The following is a 19,103-nucleotide window of genomic DNA, read 5'->3' on the forward strand; positions in this document are numbered from 1 at the left end:
CCTCACAAAAAATCCAACTTTGTGCTGGGGAAAAGGAGCCTCTCCCAAAAGAATGATGGGTGGATCCAGCCTCAACCTTCCTCTCGTCCTGGAAAGAAGGCTCCAGCCCTCCTGAGGATGCTTGCAAAACCATTCTGGGGCTGTGTGCCTGGGCGGGGCTGAGGCAGCCCAGGAATATTTACATTGATTACTATTTTCTTCAAAGTTTGAATCTATAGTTTGCCATTGTCCTTGACCTTGTTTAGTAACACAGTTGTTACTCTATCCTGTATTTGTTGTTTCCATTAATATATTATTATTTTAAAATATATATGTTTTTGTTACCTGATCTACTGTGATGATTTGAGTATACTAAATGTAGCAGTGATTCCTAAAGGACACATCCAAACCAACAGGAAGGAATGTTTCATTCTATCAGCAAGAACTTTGGTTTTTAGGAGTTTGGCAGATGGCATTATCTGAGTTAGTTTTCCAATGGGGGCAATGAAGTATCAGCTGTGATGGTACAAACACAAACAAAGACACACAAACACACACAAGAGCACACACACTCACTGAGAGATAGATAGACAGATGGAGTTGGTCTCTGCTGAAATACTTTGGAGACATGGTTCTGATTTCTCCCCTTTTGGAATATTTTCAATTGCACAAGGTGTCTTGCAAATGAACCCATGTCTGAGGAAGACATGCATGTGTACTTCACATGCCACTTTTCACATAGCAGGAAGGTCATGTAATATTTTTCATGCAGCTGTCTTTTGACTGTGAACCATCCCATGAGCTGTGGAATTTTCAACTTGTAGCATCACAATGGGGATCCACTCTTTGGATTTGGGGATATTTCCGATTTTCTTGATTCAGATTTGAATGATATATATATTAGTTTTTGATGAAAATTCTGCATTTGATGGTAATGAATGTCGTGCATCTAGGAATCTGTAGAGTGCAGACAATGAATGGATGCCTACTGTTGTCTGGACTGGTCTGAAAAGTCCTGTAGCATCTGAGCATGTGTGAGGGCTGTACAGGTCTTGCCAAAAGTCCAGGTCAGATGATCCTGCACAAAGCTGAACTCCTAGTGGTCTCCACAACAGTGTAAGGGCCAAGGAGAAACACACTTCCACACAGAAGTTGGGAAGCTACCTTATGAAGGTGATCATAGATACGGGATTATTAATATATCCAGGTTGGCATCTATTATTTTTTTAGCTTTTGACTTTCGCAGCTGTGGGCATCTTGACAACCATCAACTCCCTGTAAGCACAGACAACTCTATAAGAACCTGAGGATAAATTTCCCTGTGCATGTCCCCTTGTGAAACTGCTTAAGCACCGCCTGGTTTACACACAGGTGGAATTTCTAGGTCAAAGTGTGCATGTTTACTTCTTTGACTAAGCACTGCCAGGTGGCTCTTCTGCATAGCTCTACCTGTGGCCAGGATTGTATTATCTAGCTTTCTAACTTTTGCATGTTGAGTAGATACATAGTGGGAGCACACTGTTTTTGTTGGTATTTTTCTTGGTATCTATTCTGATGCTTTTCACTGGGGGATTTTTTCCTGTGAAAATGGGCTTCCTCTACTTGACCTTATTTTCTTCTTTTTAAAATTTTTTCAATGTGACTTTTTAATTTTAGTTTTATTAAAGACATTGCCCCTTGCTTGCATAGTCTATATCTAAAGCACTAGTCCTTGCTCCAAGGCCCAGCTTGCTCTCAGCTGCCCCAGGAGGGGAACAGTCTTTGGCGGTAGACAAGAGACGCCCCTGCAGGGGGCACAAGTGCTTTGGCCCTCTGGTGTCTTGCCAGCAGTGCTTCCCATGCTCACAGAGGGTTTCAGACATTGAGTCAATGGTCCAGGTGGTCTTTTGTTCAGTCTGATCTCAAATTGAGCTCCTCTGAGAGGTCATATTGAAGTCCTTGTGTGTTCCTGACCCATCATTTTAAACAATATTCCAAGTTCACTTTTTGTGTGTACGTGGGTTCTGGGGATTGAACCAAGGGCCTTGAGCCTGTGAGGCAAGTGACCTACCTGAGCTAAACCCTCAGAGACCCCTGTAAAAGTATTTCCCCTTTGCCTCGGGGTCTAAGTTGCCAAGGCTGACCTCAAACGTTCCTCTTGCCTCAGCCTCCCTGGTGGCTGGCATGACAGGCATGCACCTGGGACTGTCACACTCGAGCCTGTGATGGGAACTCATGTGCATCTGTCCAGGGCTGAGCATGGTTAGGCAGAGCTGTGCTCCAGGCTCCCTGCAGGGCTGTGGAGGCTTCTGCTGCCCAGCAGCCCTGGTGCCATGGCCAGGGCTCCTCCCAGCCGAGGGCAGGCAGCTGCCCATTGCTGTAGGCTGACCTTATTTTCTTCTTATGGCACTCATCCGTTCTCTGGAGTATGTTGTATGGTTTGTCCATTAGGAGTCTAACAGGTCCTCTAGAACCTTCAAACAATTAGTAAAATTCCTGAACAGTAAGTGAGCACGCGCAGAAATTGGGCTAATATTTTGGGAAGAACAATGTTGGATGATATATTCATGGCTTGAATATATCATCCAACATGAAGTTATATTTTATTACTTACAAAATAATAAAATAATGAAGCAATACCATGGGCTGAGCTAAAATAGATCCTTAGGATCTTAGGCATTCTGTAATAAATCTGTGTCACTTGAAGTATAGAGTTGATCGACTCTGAGTAATGAAACAGAAGTAAAGGTATCAAAGCCAATGATCATCTGTTTCCAATTTTCTGTGATTTGGTTCAAGTGGTAAAGTGGTGATATTTATTAATAATGGATCGAATAGGTTCATAATTGTTTTAGAGTACAATTAGATGCCTTCAAACTTTAGGCTACATGGGCACATTTGAGAACGGTTCCAGCTATTCTCTCATCCTTTGGGTCATTCCCCTCCTATGTCCTGTGAGACATTTTCTATGTGTGGCTTTAAGAAGAAGAAGAGAATATTCTGTAAAGAAAACCTTGTGATCTGTGCAGTATGAAGTTGAATGGATTCATTCAGAAATCAGAAATTCTATTGAAAGATATTTATTTGCATGAGCCAAATAAAACCTATTTTTAGGCATCCTGGTGAAGACAAGGTTTTATCTTTATGTCTCATTTTCTATGTTTTGTTGTTGTTGTTGTTGTTAGAATGAAATTCATATGTTGCCCGACCATTCTATCAGATGTGTAACTAGATGCCATTTAAATTACCCACTTTTACATGGTAGACAGTTTTTAATGAACACTGCCTGTCTGCACCTTTTTTAAAAACAGGACTGGGATCAGAAGCCCAAATACCAATGGTTAGCTGGAGCATATTTTTCATTTGGCCTATCTGTCAGTATTCCCTGAGGTCATCTGTGCAATCAGCTTCGTTACTCCTGCTCCCTCACTGGATTTCATAGAAACCATATGCTATGTATGAATCAGGGACACCAATCCCACAACATAGCATTCTTGGAATATCCAAAGTCCCACTTTTCACTTCGCCATGCCTGAGATCAGCAGTAATATTTATCAGCAAATGTGAGATTTTCAAAGATCCAATTCTATGTGCTCCTTTCTCATAGAGCCTTAGGCAGGGATATAGCATACATAAATATTAAGTAAAGTCCATAGTTTTTAAAATGTCATCCATTGAATAGTTGACACATGTCTGAGATACTTTTTATTTTGGAGGAGGTATTATTTAATAGGGAATTCCAACAGCTACCTAATAGTGAAATGAGAAGTCTTGCATCCATTTTATTTTGTTTCTGATGATTTTTATGAGTAAGGGTAAGATACTTCCTTGTTCTGATGCAGATGTTGCCCACTTTTGTGAATGGATGCGGGGTGTCACCTACTACTTGCATATCTGCATATTGGGCTTGACACTGCTATCGTACTTGGTAGCTGGCAAAAAGTCAATACTGAAGTTAAGCTCTTGTGTTCTAGCAGCAGAGCTGAAGATCCTTGATGTGCCACCTTCTGCAATCCATGCTGCTCTCTTCATGTTCCTTATTGACTTCCTGGTGATGAGCATCATGGTCTCCTGGTCTTGAGAATGGCCAAGCATTGCTCTGTGAATGTGGAAGATGGGCATGTGGAAGGCTCCAGGGAGGAGGGATCATTGAACATGTACTCGAATCCATGTGCCTGTTGAATGACCTGTTTTTTTTATTTTTGGGTTTTAAGGGAGACACTGCCCTAAAACACTTCTGTGCAGCTGGGGATGCAGGCTTCTGCTTCACCTTGCAGGAAGCATTAACGAATCCTTTCCAGAAGACATGAGAAGAGAGAAGTGAGCCTCTGGTATCATGCAGGTTCCTTGCATTGCCCATGGGCTAGAAGAGAGAAGAGTTGCTTCATGAGATTTGATCCCCTTTTTCCTGAAAAGTTCCACACAGAGGTGAGTCCCCAGCATGTTTAGAAATCATTTCAGACACCTTTCTGGACGGAATTGAATCAGAGCCCCTGATGATGTGGAAGAGCTAAAGATGGGTTTGCTATGAATTTTCTATTTCATTCATCAGGGCCTGAGTCAAGTCAGTCATTGTGCTGTCAACACATGAGCTGCTGGTCAAATGTGAGGAAGTGGTCTTGCTTTATGAAAACACCACCCTGATTCAGTGAGCCAGAGGCAGCCTGCAGTCCCTGTTTTCCTGTAAAGGCAGATTGCTGTGGATGGCCTCTGGCCTCGTCATGCAGCCCTGCTCAGAGTAGGGGATTGAGGGACCAGGCAGATCCCTAGTTCCTTTTGACCTTTATTGCCATTGGGCCACCCCAGGGTCCTTGGACTCTACCTGGTCTTCTGGCCTGGGTCAGGGGATGTGAGGTTTGGAATCCCCCTCTGTGGCAGGATCCCAGCCCCCCAGCCACTTGAGGTCAGCACATCCTTCCCTAATTGTGTTAGAGTTGGAGACTTCTCCCACCCATCCTCATCCATGCTCATCCCACATTTTGTAGCTTGGCACCTGAGGACCTTTATTCATTGACTTAGTTGTTAGTGATGATGGTTACTAAGACTAAGTGACTCTTTCAAGTCACATCACTTGCATGGTAGGGCTAGAGCATGGATCTTCCTAATTGATTTCATGGGACTCTCTCATGGAAACTGTGACTGCTTCCTAAACACACACTCTACATTTGGAGTGTCAAAATTCTTGCCACTGCCTCCTTGGCAAGTGTATCTTGTCTTCTACGTGGGAATTTCACAAATATTTTCCTTTGGTTTGTGGAGGTCATGCAGAAGGGATTTCATTTGAAATAGCCCAAACAAGAAATACCAGTTGTCTTTTTCGCACATGGATGTGTGTAGTGAACACCCCTTTCTGTGTGCTTGCATGAGTTACTCCTTTGAATTTGTTGAAGAATGGTTGGCTGGGGAGCAAGTTAACGAGAGATGGATATCAATGGTTGTCAAGTATTCTGACGTGAAGAATGTATTGAGGATGTGAAGGCTTTTCTAGCCAGTTCCTATGGCTCAGTCAGGGATCAGTCAGAGGATTCTGTCTGGTAGACTCTTTGGCACAGATGTCAAAGTGGCCTGGTCTTACCCTGTCCAGGACTGAATGCTGAGCTTGAGTGGGAGCTTCTTGTCATTTCAAGCATTTCCATGAGTCTGTCCTCTGTTCTCTTGTATCCAAGTGGTTTCTAATAGGAAAGCAGAACAAAAATTGAAAGTATGGTGATTGATTATTTTTACCAATGTTATTTCAATCCACTTTGTTTAATACGAAATTTCCTTTATGCTAGTAAGATTTCATATGTGAGGAAATAATGAAAATATTGGGGTTAGGGGATGAGAATATGCAAATCAAACATTTTTGAGCACCAAGACCCGTTTTTTGTTTTTGTTTTTGTTTTTTTTTTTTAACTTAAATAATATTAAGTGCCAGAGGACCACCGCTGCCATTCAGCCTCAACAACCTCCAGGTCCAGCCTCCAGGTGGCCCATTTCACCAGGGTGTGTGGGACCACACTGTCCTGGGATGAGAGAACAGTACCCACGGATGTTGACATCTCACAGAGTAGATATTGCCAGTGACAGTAGGGAGCTATTGGCACATGAGGAAGGGAAGAGCTCTCAGGATGGGAAGAGGGGGCCGCTTCGAGACTCATTGGGTATGGCACGAGGCTGCTGGGTGTGGTGTTGGCCTGGGCCCACTGAGTGGGGCAGATCCGTGGTCTGTGTTTCTGTACCCTCCTCTGTAGCCTGTGTTGGCAGCAGATCAGGGAATTGCGATCAGAAGTGCTCCCAGTAACACAGGCACCAGCCCCCAGAGTGTGTGCCTATCCGTTTCCCCACCTGGCCTGACTTAGTGCCTGTCTTGCCTCAGGGCTGAGACCCTACAATCTCTGATGAGGGTGTCTGTGGTCCAGATCCAACCTGCATGGCCAACATGCTCAGACCTTCAGCTGGGTCCTAGGCTGCTGCAACCAAACTCTGTTAACTGGGTGGCCGACAACAGAGGAAGTGTCTTCCGTTGAGCTCCAGAGGCTCAACACAGTAGGTGTTGGGCTGTCCCAGTGCCATAACCCCTCCCAGGTTTCAAGGGGACTGTCTCCCCAACTCTCCCAGCCCTTGCCCACTCTCCTATTGCTGCCCACGATCTGTGGTTCCCATATGGGCATCCCGCCCTGGCTCCAACCTCACATATCCGGTATCCCCCAGTCTCCCTGGTATCTGGGTCCAGACTCTCCTCTTCCTACAAGAATATCAGATATTGGATTTGGTCCCAGTTGATGCTGTGTTCCATCATGTGAGCTCTTAGCTTCATCACTGTGCAAAGACTCTTTTCCCACACAAGTTCGCACGACTTTTGGCTGGCTAAGAATTTTCAGGCGACACTTTTCTAATGAGTACACTTTCCTTCCTTCCGATCTCCCACCAGTGAGCATTCCTCGCACCCTTGTCCTAGTTCCTTTATGGCAGTTTCCCTCCTTATGGCTGAGAGGACCTAGTGACCCCTGAATTCACACGTTCTCCTTAATCACCAACACACTGCAGAATTCTCCAGGGGGCCATATATGCTCCTGGAAGTTGGTGTTGGAAATAGTTCTCCATCCATTAATCACTCCCTCACTCACTAATGTCCTTGTGTCCTTGAGAAAGGCTCTCCCTTTCCTGGTTTTCCTGAATAGAAATCCTCTTGCCTCTTGGGTGAATAGGGTTATGGGTTGTGCAGAGGGTGTTGGTCCACTGAGCATCTTAGAGACTGTCCTTTATGGAGCCTAATGATCCTCACTGGGGAATGAGGCCAGGGTCCTAACTGTGGTTAGTTAGAGAGGGAAAGAAGGACAAGGGAAACTCAGATGTCCCTTCATGGCCCCTGGAGTTAGAGGACTTACCCCTTTGCACCTGGGATCAGGAGACCTCATTTCCTCGAGGACACGCACACTCAGACGTTAATCTTGAGTGTGGGTTCCTTTCTGGGGTCCAGGGCTGTTGTTAGCCACCAGGAATGACAGTGCTCTCCATGCTGAGTGGAGCCATTTTTGCCAGGAAAGAGAGCCCATGGTCACGCCTTGTGCAAAGCATCCCACGCCAGGGGCTCCCATGCCTACATTCCTGTCCTGAAAGGAAGCCACTCAGAGGCAAGGTGGGTCCAACCACCTCCCATGTGTTCACTCATCACTGTGTTCCAGCAGTCACCCCAGTGAACAGTCCTGATGGGATTGGATGTGGCTCAGAATGTCACCCTCATGAGCTCTACCCTGCCACAGCTGCAGTTCTGCAGTGGGAGAAACTCAAAACCTCAAAACACATGCACATGAAAGAAAAGAGCAAGAGCCAGAGCCCAAACAGGCCAGGTGTGGCAAAGACAGCTGGAGTGCCTAGGTTGGGACTCAGAATTATGTCAGTGGGGTGGCATTGCTGCTGGCACCAGCATGATAACCGAGAGCCAGCCCTGCTCATTTTGGGGAGCAGTGTGTTGGGGAAGGCAGCAGAAATTGAGAGGCAGGATTGAGTTTGGCCCTAGGAGGAGGTTGGGTAAGAGGCCAGTGTGGGTTGGAGAGCCTGGGCAGATAGACAGAGGCCAGGGCACACCCCAAAGCCTGGAGACTGCACTTGATGTCCAGGGTTGTGAAACACCACTTCCCCTCTTACTCACAACTGAGAGCAAGGGGCATTGATGAGTTCAGTTTGTGTGCGGCTGCATCCAAGGTGGCTCGGCTAGGAACCTCTGTTTCCTTGACTCAGGAGGCTGGGAGTCCAGGCTCCACTGAGGCTCGGCTGGGAGGATCGGAGTCTGAGTTTATGCCTGTGTTCCCTGTAGGATCCATGTTGGCTGAGCCTCAGTGTTTTTGTAATGAGAGGATGGGTGACCGTCATGTCTTTATCACAGGACACACTTGCTAAATGGATTTGTTTGCTCTGAGGAGGAAAGAGAGAGGGGGGAGTGGTGCTGGAGACAGGGATGCAGACAGGGGTCATGGACTTGGCATAACTCAGTCTTGGAGGTGATATCCCATCACCTGTACCCACTTCAATTCCCATGAATCCAGAGGCTGAGCCCCCTTGAGGTGAGGGGTGAACCGGTTCTGGGCAGCAGGATGCTGTGGTACCTCGGAGTCTCTGTGAGACCCCAACACTAGACACACTTGGCCCTTTTGAAATCTTAGGAGAAGCCTTGGGAAGTTGTATGGCAGAGGGGAGCAGCCTCTGCATCTCAGTCCCCTCCAACTTGCCATGGTGTAGAGAGGGAACTGCAGCCACGATGGGACGGACATTGGCCATGTCCCTGTGTGGGACACAGGCCTGATTGAGTTAGGGTGCATTCTTTGTCTCTCCCTTTCTTGTGATTATCCCATCTCTACATTTGTGCTTTAGCCACCTGTGAGTCCCATCTCTGGTTTCAGAGAGAACAGAGGGTGTTATGGGCCAATAGACACAATAAACCCTAGAGATTAGATGCTACCCTACTTTCCAGAAAAGACTGGGCACACCATGAGTTGCACAATGATGGGACCAGGGTCCAAAAGCTGCTGAGAGGGAAGGACTGGTTGTGAATGCATTTTTGAAGGCTCCAAGCTGGAACTCTAGTGGCACCAAGCAGGGCAGATGCTGGTGGGGATGTTTGGGTAGTTGTTGGTGAACACCTGCGCACCTGAGATGGGTAGGCATGGAGGAGAAATCGGCAGCCCATAGGGCTGTTGAAAGTGGTCTTATGTGAAAAGAGGCTCAGGTATGGGCACAGGAAATGACATCATTGCCTTGACAATGGATCAAACAGAACATGGAACCCTGGTATCCAGGCACCCACTTCACTGACCAAGCCATCCGAGCTCACGTGGTTGGAGCCACTGGAGGGAGAAGGATGTTCTCCTGTGGTTGCAGACAATGCCGAGCCTCAGGCTCCCAGGAATCTCAGGGGGGCCAACTAGCCCTTTTGTGGATACACTGGGTGAGGCTTCATCTTAGACGCCAGAGCCTCTGGCGATTGTCGCAGAGGAGCTCAAGAGTAACAGTGAGTAGCACAGGGCAGGTGAGCCCAGCAGGCCCTCTAGTCTGATCCCTGATGAATGGCCCAGGACTCCTATTCTGACTCTGTGTGTGTGTGTGTGTGTGTGTGTGTGTGTGTGTGTGTGTGTTTGTACTGATGGGAACTGTCCCATTGTGCTTTGACTCTAGTGTATTGGCACAAGTCATTTTTCTGTTTGTCACCATTTCCATTTTGAACCCACCATTCTTGGTCCCAACCCAGGGTGAAAATGATCAGAACACGGAGGAGCCCTTCAGGGTTCAGAGCCTTGAACCTTACAGGCAGGACCAGCTTAGGAATGAGCTCCTGCCTGTCATTTGTGGGAGGAACCTACATTTCAGCAGCAACATGGGGTTAATCTCCTGGGATTTCATCCCCACCCAGCAGGTGCTGGATCTCTTGTTCCCAAAACAGCCACCTTCTTCAGTCTTTACTCCTGGTGCCACTCCACATCCTCCAAGGGGACAAGAACCTCAGGTTCTGGATGGATGTTGTAGAATGCCCACAGAGCCAACTGCCAGGCTGGGTGGGGTGCAGTTGCTGGGCTTTGCTGATGTTGTCATCCCCCACAGTTCTTGGAACCTTCTGTGGCAGTGGCATCCAGGACCCCAGCAGCTGTGAGTAGCAGCTCCTCACTGCTTCACTCCAGCGAGCAGGTGGAAGACAGCCACGTTGTTCACGTCCTCCTAGAGGGACAGAGCCTGAGGGAGACAAAGCGCATCCCGGTAAGCCCGACAGCAGGGCTGCCTCCTGGGTGTCCACACAGTGGAAGGCAGGAGACACAGCCAACCCCAGGGCTATGGTGGGAAATAAAGAAGAGAGAGGTCCGTCTTAAGGGCTTGACCTGAGGAGGGAGAGCATCAGCATGCCCAGCTTCAGTGGTGAGTGGGCCTGTGTATTGTGGGTTTTGCAGGCCAGAAGTGCAGACGGAAGTGCTGTGGACAGATGAAGGCAGAGATATGTCCAGGGTGCAGGCTGCAGTGCCTAGAACTTGGTATTCTCAATGAGTGAAGTTGGAGCAGAGGAGGTGGCAGTGACTTGTCACATGTGTAGGAGGGGATGTGTTCCTGGTGGCAGGGAAGAGAACCTCCTTAGCATGACTAGGTGTAGGAATTTGGGGTCGGGATCACCTGGGGGGTCATGCCAAAGCTTCGGAATGTTAGGCTTTGCATGTATGTAAATACGGAGCTAAAGGGGTTCTTGGCAGAATTTCTATGGATGTGCAGTAGACACGCTAATGGTGCAGGTGTCCAGCTGCAGAGGAGACATGTTCAGTGACTGCCAGTGCTGAGTCAAATACATCATGACAACCAGACCCGCACCGAGCTTCCAGAGGCCAGGGCCTCTCAAAGCTATCATGAAGCACTCAAGTGCACACTCTTGTATCTGAGTCTGTTTTGTGTCGTGGCAGTCAGGACCCAAATTTTCAGTGCATCTGCCTCTTGCACCCACAAAGGCAGCCTGCATCCCAGATCACACTTGGTGCGCAGATCCCTGGCCCATTGCTCTCATCTCAGTGAGATGAGAGTGTGTCTGTGCATAGGCAGTTTGGTCCTTTGACATGAGTGGAATGTGGCTCCCCAGGGGGAGGGGAGATGGCAGGTACAGGCAGATATTTGTACCAGGATTGTTCTAGTAGCACATTGCAAGAACCCAGGTGGTATATGGAGGACACACTCAGGTAGCAGGATAACAAGATTGTGCCCTTGTATATGTAGCTGAGATTTCTCCTGAATGTTTGACCACAGTCTTCTGGGTAGCTCTTCTAAAAGCCATTCTCTGATGACATTTGTCCCACCCTGATCCAGGTGACCTTTCAGGAGACGGTGACAAGCCTCATCCGCAGGGCCTTGGCCCAAAATTTGTTGCAGCATGAGGATGTGGACAACTTTGAGCTGCTGTATATGATGTCTGAGGATGAGAGTAAGTAGGACAATCAGACAGTGGGGAGACATGATCCACAGTGGGCTCAGGATAACTGACAGCCAAGAGAAAGTGGGCCTTGGCCCCAAAATACCAAAGTGTGATGGGCCTGGCGGAGACTCTCAGGGGTTGTGGGTGTTTTGTGGTATAATCCTTGAGTGCCACCTAACAATTCTCTCCACTTCGCTCTGCAGAAATCAAGGTCTCTGACCACTCACTCGTGTGTCTGTCCATGAATCTGGGAATACAATATTTCATCGTGAGGAAACGCCCCCAGGTCAAGGGAAAGGAGGTAAACAACTACCTTATTCAAGCTGTGCATGTGCTGCCATTCCACTCCGACCTGAGGAAATAAGAAGCCTCAGCACCTGGACATATTTGCTGGAAGCCCATAGAGCCAACTGACAGTCTGGGGTGGCTTTCTGTTTCTGGGTTTGCTGATGTTCCATCCCCCACAGTTCTCAGAATCAACCTGCAAGTCCTCCAGGCCGCTTTCCCACAAGCAGGTGGGAGACACCTGCTTAATTCGTGTCCACTTAGAAACACAAAGTCCAGAGATGGCCAAGAGTGTTCTGGTAAGCCTGGGAGCAGGGGTGTCCCGTGGTGCTTACACCTGGGTGGGGAGCAGACACTGGTCCAATACCATGGACTACTCATGCCCTCTTGAATTTGGAGCTTCTGGATGATCAGGAGGATAGATGGGAATCAAGAAGGGAGAGGTCAGTGTGAAGGGCTGGAGCTGAGATGAGCGAGTGCAGCAGCTTGTCCACTGCCATGTCTGAGGGAGTCTGTGTGTCAGGTGGCAGCATGCAGTCCAGAAGGGCAGGGACAGGTATGGGTGACAGATGAGAATAGGACAGGAACTAGGTTGCAGGTTCCCTTGTATGGGATGCTGACGTCTATGGAGGAGGACAGCAGTGTGAGGTTCTCCATGTTCCTTGAACAAGGAGCTGAGAGAGTCTCTCTGCAGAGTCGATATGGATGTGGAGCAAGCACACTAAATGTCCAGGTAACCCAATGACCACCCTTGCCGGATGAGGTGCCCTCCTACATCCCAGCCAGCACTGAGCCTCTGGAGGCCAGGAGCTCTCGTGGCTATCTTTCAGCTCTCCTGTGTGTGGTCATGTTCCTGGGTCTGTTTTTGGCCCTGGCAATCCAGACCAAAGCCTCTAGGTTTTGTGCCTAGGCCATTCCCAATGCCGCCTGCATCCTCGGGCAGACCTGGGATCTTGGAGGCTATTGTCCCATTCCTCCCAACTTGTGGGATGAGATTGCATCTGTATGCAGGTAGTGGGGTCCTTTCACTCCGAGAGGAGTGCAGCTCCACAAAGAGCAATGGCAGGCCCAGGAAGTCCTATGTACAAGGATTGGGCTAGTAGCCTGTGGGAAGAGCCCACACGATGAGCAGGAGGTCAGCCTCGGGTAGTAGGGTCATGGATGTTGCCCTTATATTTAGAGTGGAGGTGCCTCCAGAATGCCCCTGCCCACTGTCCTTGAGTAGTCACTTCAAGGCCCATTTCCTGAAGGCCTGTCTCCCATGCTGCTCCAGGTGACCTGCCACGATAGGGCTCCTGTCGTCATCCGCAGCGCCCTCGACCTACACTTCCTTACTGAGGAGAATCCAGAGGATTATGAGCTGGGCCAAATCATCTCTCGCCGTCAGAGTAAGTGAGACAATCAGATAGCAGAGAGCAAGGGTCAGGATGTGGACTCAGGTCAACTCTTAGCAACAAAGAGTAGTCTCTGACCCCCAAGAACACTCCAACAGGTGTGTTGGGTTCGTACACAAAGCCAACTGCACTTCTGCTGGTGGAAGGTCTTGAGGTCCAATGGTATACCCCGGTGGATATTGCGGCTCCCCACCAGGTGCCCTCCCCTGGACATGAACAGGCATCCAAAGCTGACATCTTTGAGGAGTGAGGAGGAAAGCCTCTCTCCAGGAGCAGTATGTTTTCATGGTCTGGGATAGGAGTGGTTTCAAAGGAACATGGGAATGCATGGGCTAAAGAGGGAACTGGCATTTTGTGGACTGAAGCAGTACTATTGAAAGCCTTCTGTGTGACCAAAAAACCACTGCCTGGGCAGAGCATTGCCAGGATTCTAGCAAGCAGTAACAGGATGAAATTGGGAAGAAAACACAGCCTGGGAGACAGCCTGAATCATCTGTTTTTGCATAAATTCCATGGTCTTACGCACCTGAGTCCACTAGGCAAGGAGTGATCACAATAGCCAGGTTGTGATCCCTAACTAAAGTCAGATGAGGGCTTCCTGAGCACGTAGCCACAGAGCTCATCTGATAATAATGCCAGCGCTTTTTCGTTGGTTGGTTGGTTGGTTTTTGTGAGCCAAACACCACAGCAGCCATTATCCCAGCCTATGTACCCTGAAGACCACCATCCCTATGAGTTCTAGGATCACTTGTCTCCTATCTTAACCTACTGTTAGGTTAGTAGAGTCTATGGAAGAGGAAGTCTGTCTGGGGCCTTGGTAGCCTAAGAAATTCATAGCAGAGATCTCCACATCCAACCCAGAAGGGATGGAGAACAGGCTCTAGGTTAGAGGAGGGCGACAGGAAACACATGTTCAGAGGAAGGAGAAGCAGCTGTTGTATTCCCCCAATCGGGGTCATGGCACCACTGGGCCATACACCATGTTGGAGGGAAGTAGTCCCTTTGCTGGTCTTTGGAACCATTGTTCTCAGTAGGGCAGTATTTGGAATGTGGCCTCCATTCTCAGAAGCCTGGTTCACATGGAGGCGGGCTCCACCAACGCAGAAGCATGGCTCTAACGTGGTATCCGTGCTGGTCAGCCTGTCCTCACTGTGGCCATACTTGAGGAAAATAACTCAGAGGAGGAATCCTAGGCCTTTTTTCTCTGGGTTTCATAGCTTTCTCTTTGGTTGTGCACTGAGGCTGTCCATAAAGCTCTAGTGTGTGGCAGTGGAGAGCTCCTCAGCCCTTGCCACAAAGGCATAGACTGGGAGAGAGAGAACGAGGCTGGCAGAGAGGGAGAGAGAGAAAGATGGAGAGGGAGGACCTCTCCTTGGAGAATGAGGATTCAGTGGAGCCAACAGGAACAAGGTACTGTTGCCCAGGGCACAACCCTGTTTAGGTCTTACTCCAACCATGCTCAACCTTTCTTCCAGTCCCTCCCACTCCCCAGTAGTGTATTCATCTTGAATGAGAATTTCATGTTGACATCAGAGCACTCACCATCCAATGCTTCCCTCCAAACCCACCTATGAAGATGGCTCATGTGGGGACTGAATCTTCGGCACAGGAGCCTTTTGTGGGAGATTTCAGATGCAAACCCTAGTGGTGTGCTTTGGCAGATGCAAGAGGACCTGAGATATTCTGGAGTCCAAAGCCTTTGGTAGGAACAGACATTAGGTCTGTTGAAGTGCTCTGCCTAGTTCTTCCTCAGGGAGGACTGTGGAGGCTGTCTTTGTTGGTATTGGTGCTGAATTGGAGAGCTCTCAGGTGTGTGGCTCTGGCCTTTTCTGGCACAGGCTCTCAGATGTTGGCGTGTCCTAGGGAGCACCTCCTGAGTGCCACCTTCTTTTTGTACACCCCTCTCTCCCCAGAGCTGAGGATTCCAGCAGAGGCCAACGTATTTTATGCCAAGAATCCTCACAAAAAATCCAAATTTGTGCTGAGGAAAAGGAGCCTCTCCCAAAAGAATGATGGGTGGATCGAGCCTCAACCTCCCTCTCATCCTGCAAAGAAGGCTCCTGCCCTCCTGAGGATGCTTGCAAAACCATTCTGTTGCTGTGTGCCTGGGCGGGGCTGAGGCAGCCCAGGAATATTTACATTGATTACTATTTTCTTCAAAGTTTGAATCTATAGTTTGCCATTGTCCTTGACCTTGTTTAGTAACACAGTTGTTACTCTATCCTGTATTTGTTGTTTCCATTAATATATTATTATTATTTTAAAATATATATGTTTTTGTTACCTGATCTACTGTGATGATTTGAGTATACTAAATGTACCAGTGATTCCTAAAGGACACATCCAAACCAACAGGAAGGAATGTTTCATTCTATCAGCAAGAACTTTGGTTTTTAGGAGTTTGGCAGATGGCATTATCTGAGTCAGTTTTCCAATGGGGGCAATGAAGTATCAGCTGTGATGGTACAAACACAAACAAAGACACACAAACACACACAAGAGCACACACACTCACTGAGAGATAGATAGACAGATGGAGTTGGTCTCTGCTGAAATACTTTGGAGACATGGTTCTGATTTCTCCCCTTTTGGAGTATTTTCAATTGCACAAGGTGTCTTGCAAATGAACCCATGTCTGAGGAAGACATGCATGTGTACTTCACATGCCACTTTTCACATAGCAGGAAGGTCATGTAATATTTTTCATGCAGCTGTCTTTTGACTGTGAACCATCCCATGAGGTCAGCTGTGGAATTTTCAACTTGTAGCATCACAATTGGGATCCACTCGTTGGATTTGGGGATATTTCCGATTTTCTTGATTCAGATTGGAATGATATATATATTAGTTTTTGATGAAAATTCTGCATTAGATGGTAATGAATGTCGTGCATCTAGGAATCTGTAGAGTGCAGACAATGAATGGATGCCTACTGTTGTCTGGACTGGTCTGAAAAGTCCTGTAGCATCTGAGCATGTGTGAGGGCTGTACAGGTCTTGCCAAAAGTCCAGGTCAGATGATCCTGCACAAAGCTGAACTCCTAGTGGTCTCCACAACAGTGTAAGGGCCAAGGAGAAACACACTTCCACACATAAGTTGGGAAGCTACCTTATGAAGGTGATCATAGATACGGGATTATTAATATATCCAGGTTGGCATCTATTATTTTTTTAGCTTTTGACTTTCGCAGCTGTGGGCATCTTGACAACCATCAACTCCCTGTAAGCACAGACAACTCTATAAGAACCTGAGGATAAATTTCCCTGTGCATGTCCCCTTGTGAAACTGCTTAAGCACCGCCTGGTTTACACACAGGTGGAATTTCTAGGTCAAAGTGTGCATGTTTACTTCTTTAACTAAGCACTGCCAGGTGGCTCTTCTGCATAGCTCTACCTGTGGCCAGGATTGTATTATCTAGCTTTCTAACTTTTGCAGGTTGAGTAGATACATAGTGGGAGCACACTGTTTTTGTTGGTATTTTTCTTGGTATCTATTCTGATGCTTTTCACTGGGGGATTTTTTCCTGTGAAAATGGGCTTCCTCTACTTGACCTTATTTTCTTCTTTTTAAAATTTTTTCAATGTGACTTTTTAATTTTAGTTTTATTAAAGACATTGCCCCTTGCTTGCATAGTCTATATCTAAAGCACTAGTCCTTGCTCCAAGGCCCAGCTTGCTCTCAGCTGCCCCAGGAGGGGAACAGTCTTTGGCGGTAGACAAGAGACGCCCCTGCAGGGGGCACAAGTGCTTTGGCCCTCTGGTGTCTTGCCAGCAGTGCTTCCCATGCTCACAGAGGGTTTCAGACACTGAGTCAATGGTCCAGGTGGTCTTTTGTTCAGTCTGATCTCAAATTGAGCTCCTCTGAGAGGTCATATTGAAGTCCTTGTGTGTACCTGATCCATCATTTTAAACAATATTCCAAGTTCACTTTTTGTGTGTACGTGGGTTCTGGGGATTGAACCCAGGGCCTTGAGCCTGTGAGGCAAGTGACCTACCTGAGCTACACCCTCAGAGACCCCTGTAAAAGTATTTCCCCTTTGCCTTGGGTTCTAAGTTGCCAAGGCTGACCTCAAACGTTCCTCTTGCCTCAGCCTCCCTGGTGGCTGGCATGACAGGCATGCACCTGGGACTGTCACACTCGAGCCTGTGATGGGAACTCATGTGCATCTGTCCAGGGCTGAGCATGGTTAGGCAGAGCTGTGCTCCAGGCTCCCTGCAGGGCTGTGGAGGCTTCTGCTGCCCAGCAGCCCTGGTGCCATGGCCAGGGCTCCTCCCAGCCGAGGGCAGGCAGCTGCCCATTGCTGTAGGCTGACCTTATTTTCTTCTTATGGCACTCGTCCGTTCTCTGGAGTATGTTGTATGGTTTGTCCATTAGGAGTCTAACAGGTCCTCTAGAACCTTCAAACAATTAGTAAAATTCCTGAACAGTAAGTGAGCGCGCGCAGAAATTGGGCTAATATTTTGGGAAGAACAATTTTGGATGATATATTCATGGCTTGAATATATCATCCAACATGAAGTTACATTTTATTACTTACAAAATAATAAAATAATGAAGCAATACCATGGGCTGAGCTAAAATAGATCCTTAGGATCTTAGGCATTCTGTAATAAATCTGTGTCACTTGAAGTATAGAGTTGATCGACTCTGAGTAATGAAACAGAAGTAAAGGTATCAAAGCCAATGATCATCTGTTTCCAATTTTCTGTGATTTGGTTCAAGTGGTAAAGTGGTGATATTTATTAATAATGGATCGAATAGGTTCATAATTGTTTTAGAGTACAATTAGATGCCTTCAAACTTTAGCCCTCCTATGTCCTGTGAGACATTTTCTATGTGAGGCTTTAAGAAGAAGAAGAGAATATTCTGTAAAGAAAACCTTGTGATCTGTGCAGTATGAAGTTGAATGGATTCATTCAGAAATCAGAAATTCTATTGAAAGATATTTATTTGCATGAGCCAAATAAAACCTATTTTTAGGCATCCTGGTGAAGACAAGGTTTTATCTTTATGTCTCATTTTCTATGTTTTGTTGTTGTTGTTGTTGTTAGAATGAAATTCATATGTTGCCCGACCATTCTATCAGATGTGTAACTAGATGCCATTTAAATTACCCACTTTTACATGGTAGACAGTTTTTAATGAACACTGCCTGTCTGCACCTTTTTTAAAAACAGGACTGGGATCAGAAGCCCAAATACCAATGGTTAGCTGGAGCATATTTTTCATTTGGCCTATCTGTCAGTATTCCCTGAGGTCATCTGTGCAATCAGCTTCGTTACTCCTGCTCCCTCACTGGATTTCATAGAAACCATATGCTATGTATGAATCAGGGACACCAATCCCACAACATAGCATTCTTGGAATATCCAAAGTCCCACTTTTCACTTCGCCATGCCTGAGATCAGCAGTAATATTTATCAGCAAATGTGAGATTTTCAAAGATCCAATTCTATGTGCTCCTTTCTCATAGAGCCTTAGGCAGGGATATAGCATACATAAATATTAAGTAAAGTCCATAGTTTTTAAAATGTCATCCATTGAATAGTTGACACATGTATGAGATACTTTTTATTTTGGAGGAGGTATTATTTAATAGGGAATTCCAACAGCTACCTAATAGTGAAATGAGAAGTCTTGCATCCATTTTATTTTGTTTCTGATGATTTTTATGAGTAAGGGTAAGATACTTCCTTGTTCTGATGCAGATGTTGCCCACTTTTGTGAATGGATGCGGGGTGTCACCTACTACTTGCATATCTGCATATTGGGCTTGACACTGCTATCGTACTTGGTAGTTGGCAAAAAGTCAATACTGAAGTTAAGCTCTTGTGTTCTAGCAGCAGAGCTGAAGATCCTTGATGTGCCACCTTCTGCAATCCATGCTGCTCTCTTCATGTTCCTTATTGACTTCCTGGTGAGGAGCATCATGGTCTCCTGGTCTTGAGAATGGCCAAGCATTGCTCTGTGAATGTGGAAGATGGGCATGTGGAAGGCTCCAGGGAGGAGGGATCATTGAACATGTACTCGAATCCATGTGCCTGTTG

Source organism: Urocitellus parryii, chromosome Y, assembly GCF_045843805.1.
Source record: "Urocitellus parryii isolate mUroPar1 chromosome Y, mUroPar1.hap1, whole genome shotgun sequence".
NCBI classification, from domain to species: domain Eukaryota; kingdom Metazoa; phylum Chordata; class Mammalia; order Rodentia; family Sciuridae; genus Urocitellus; species Urocitellus parryii.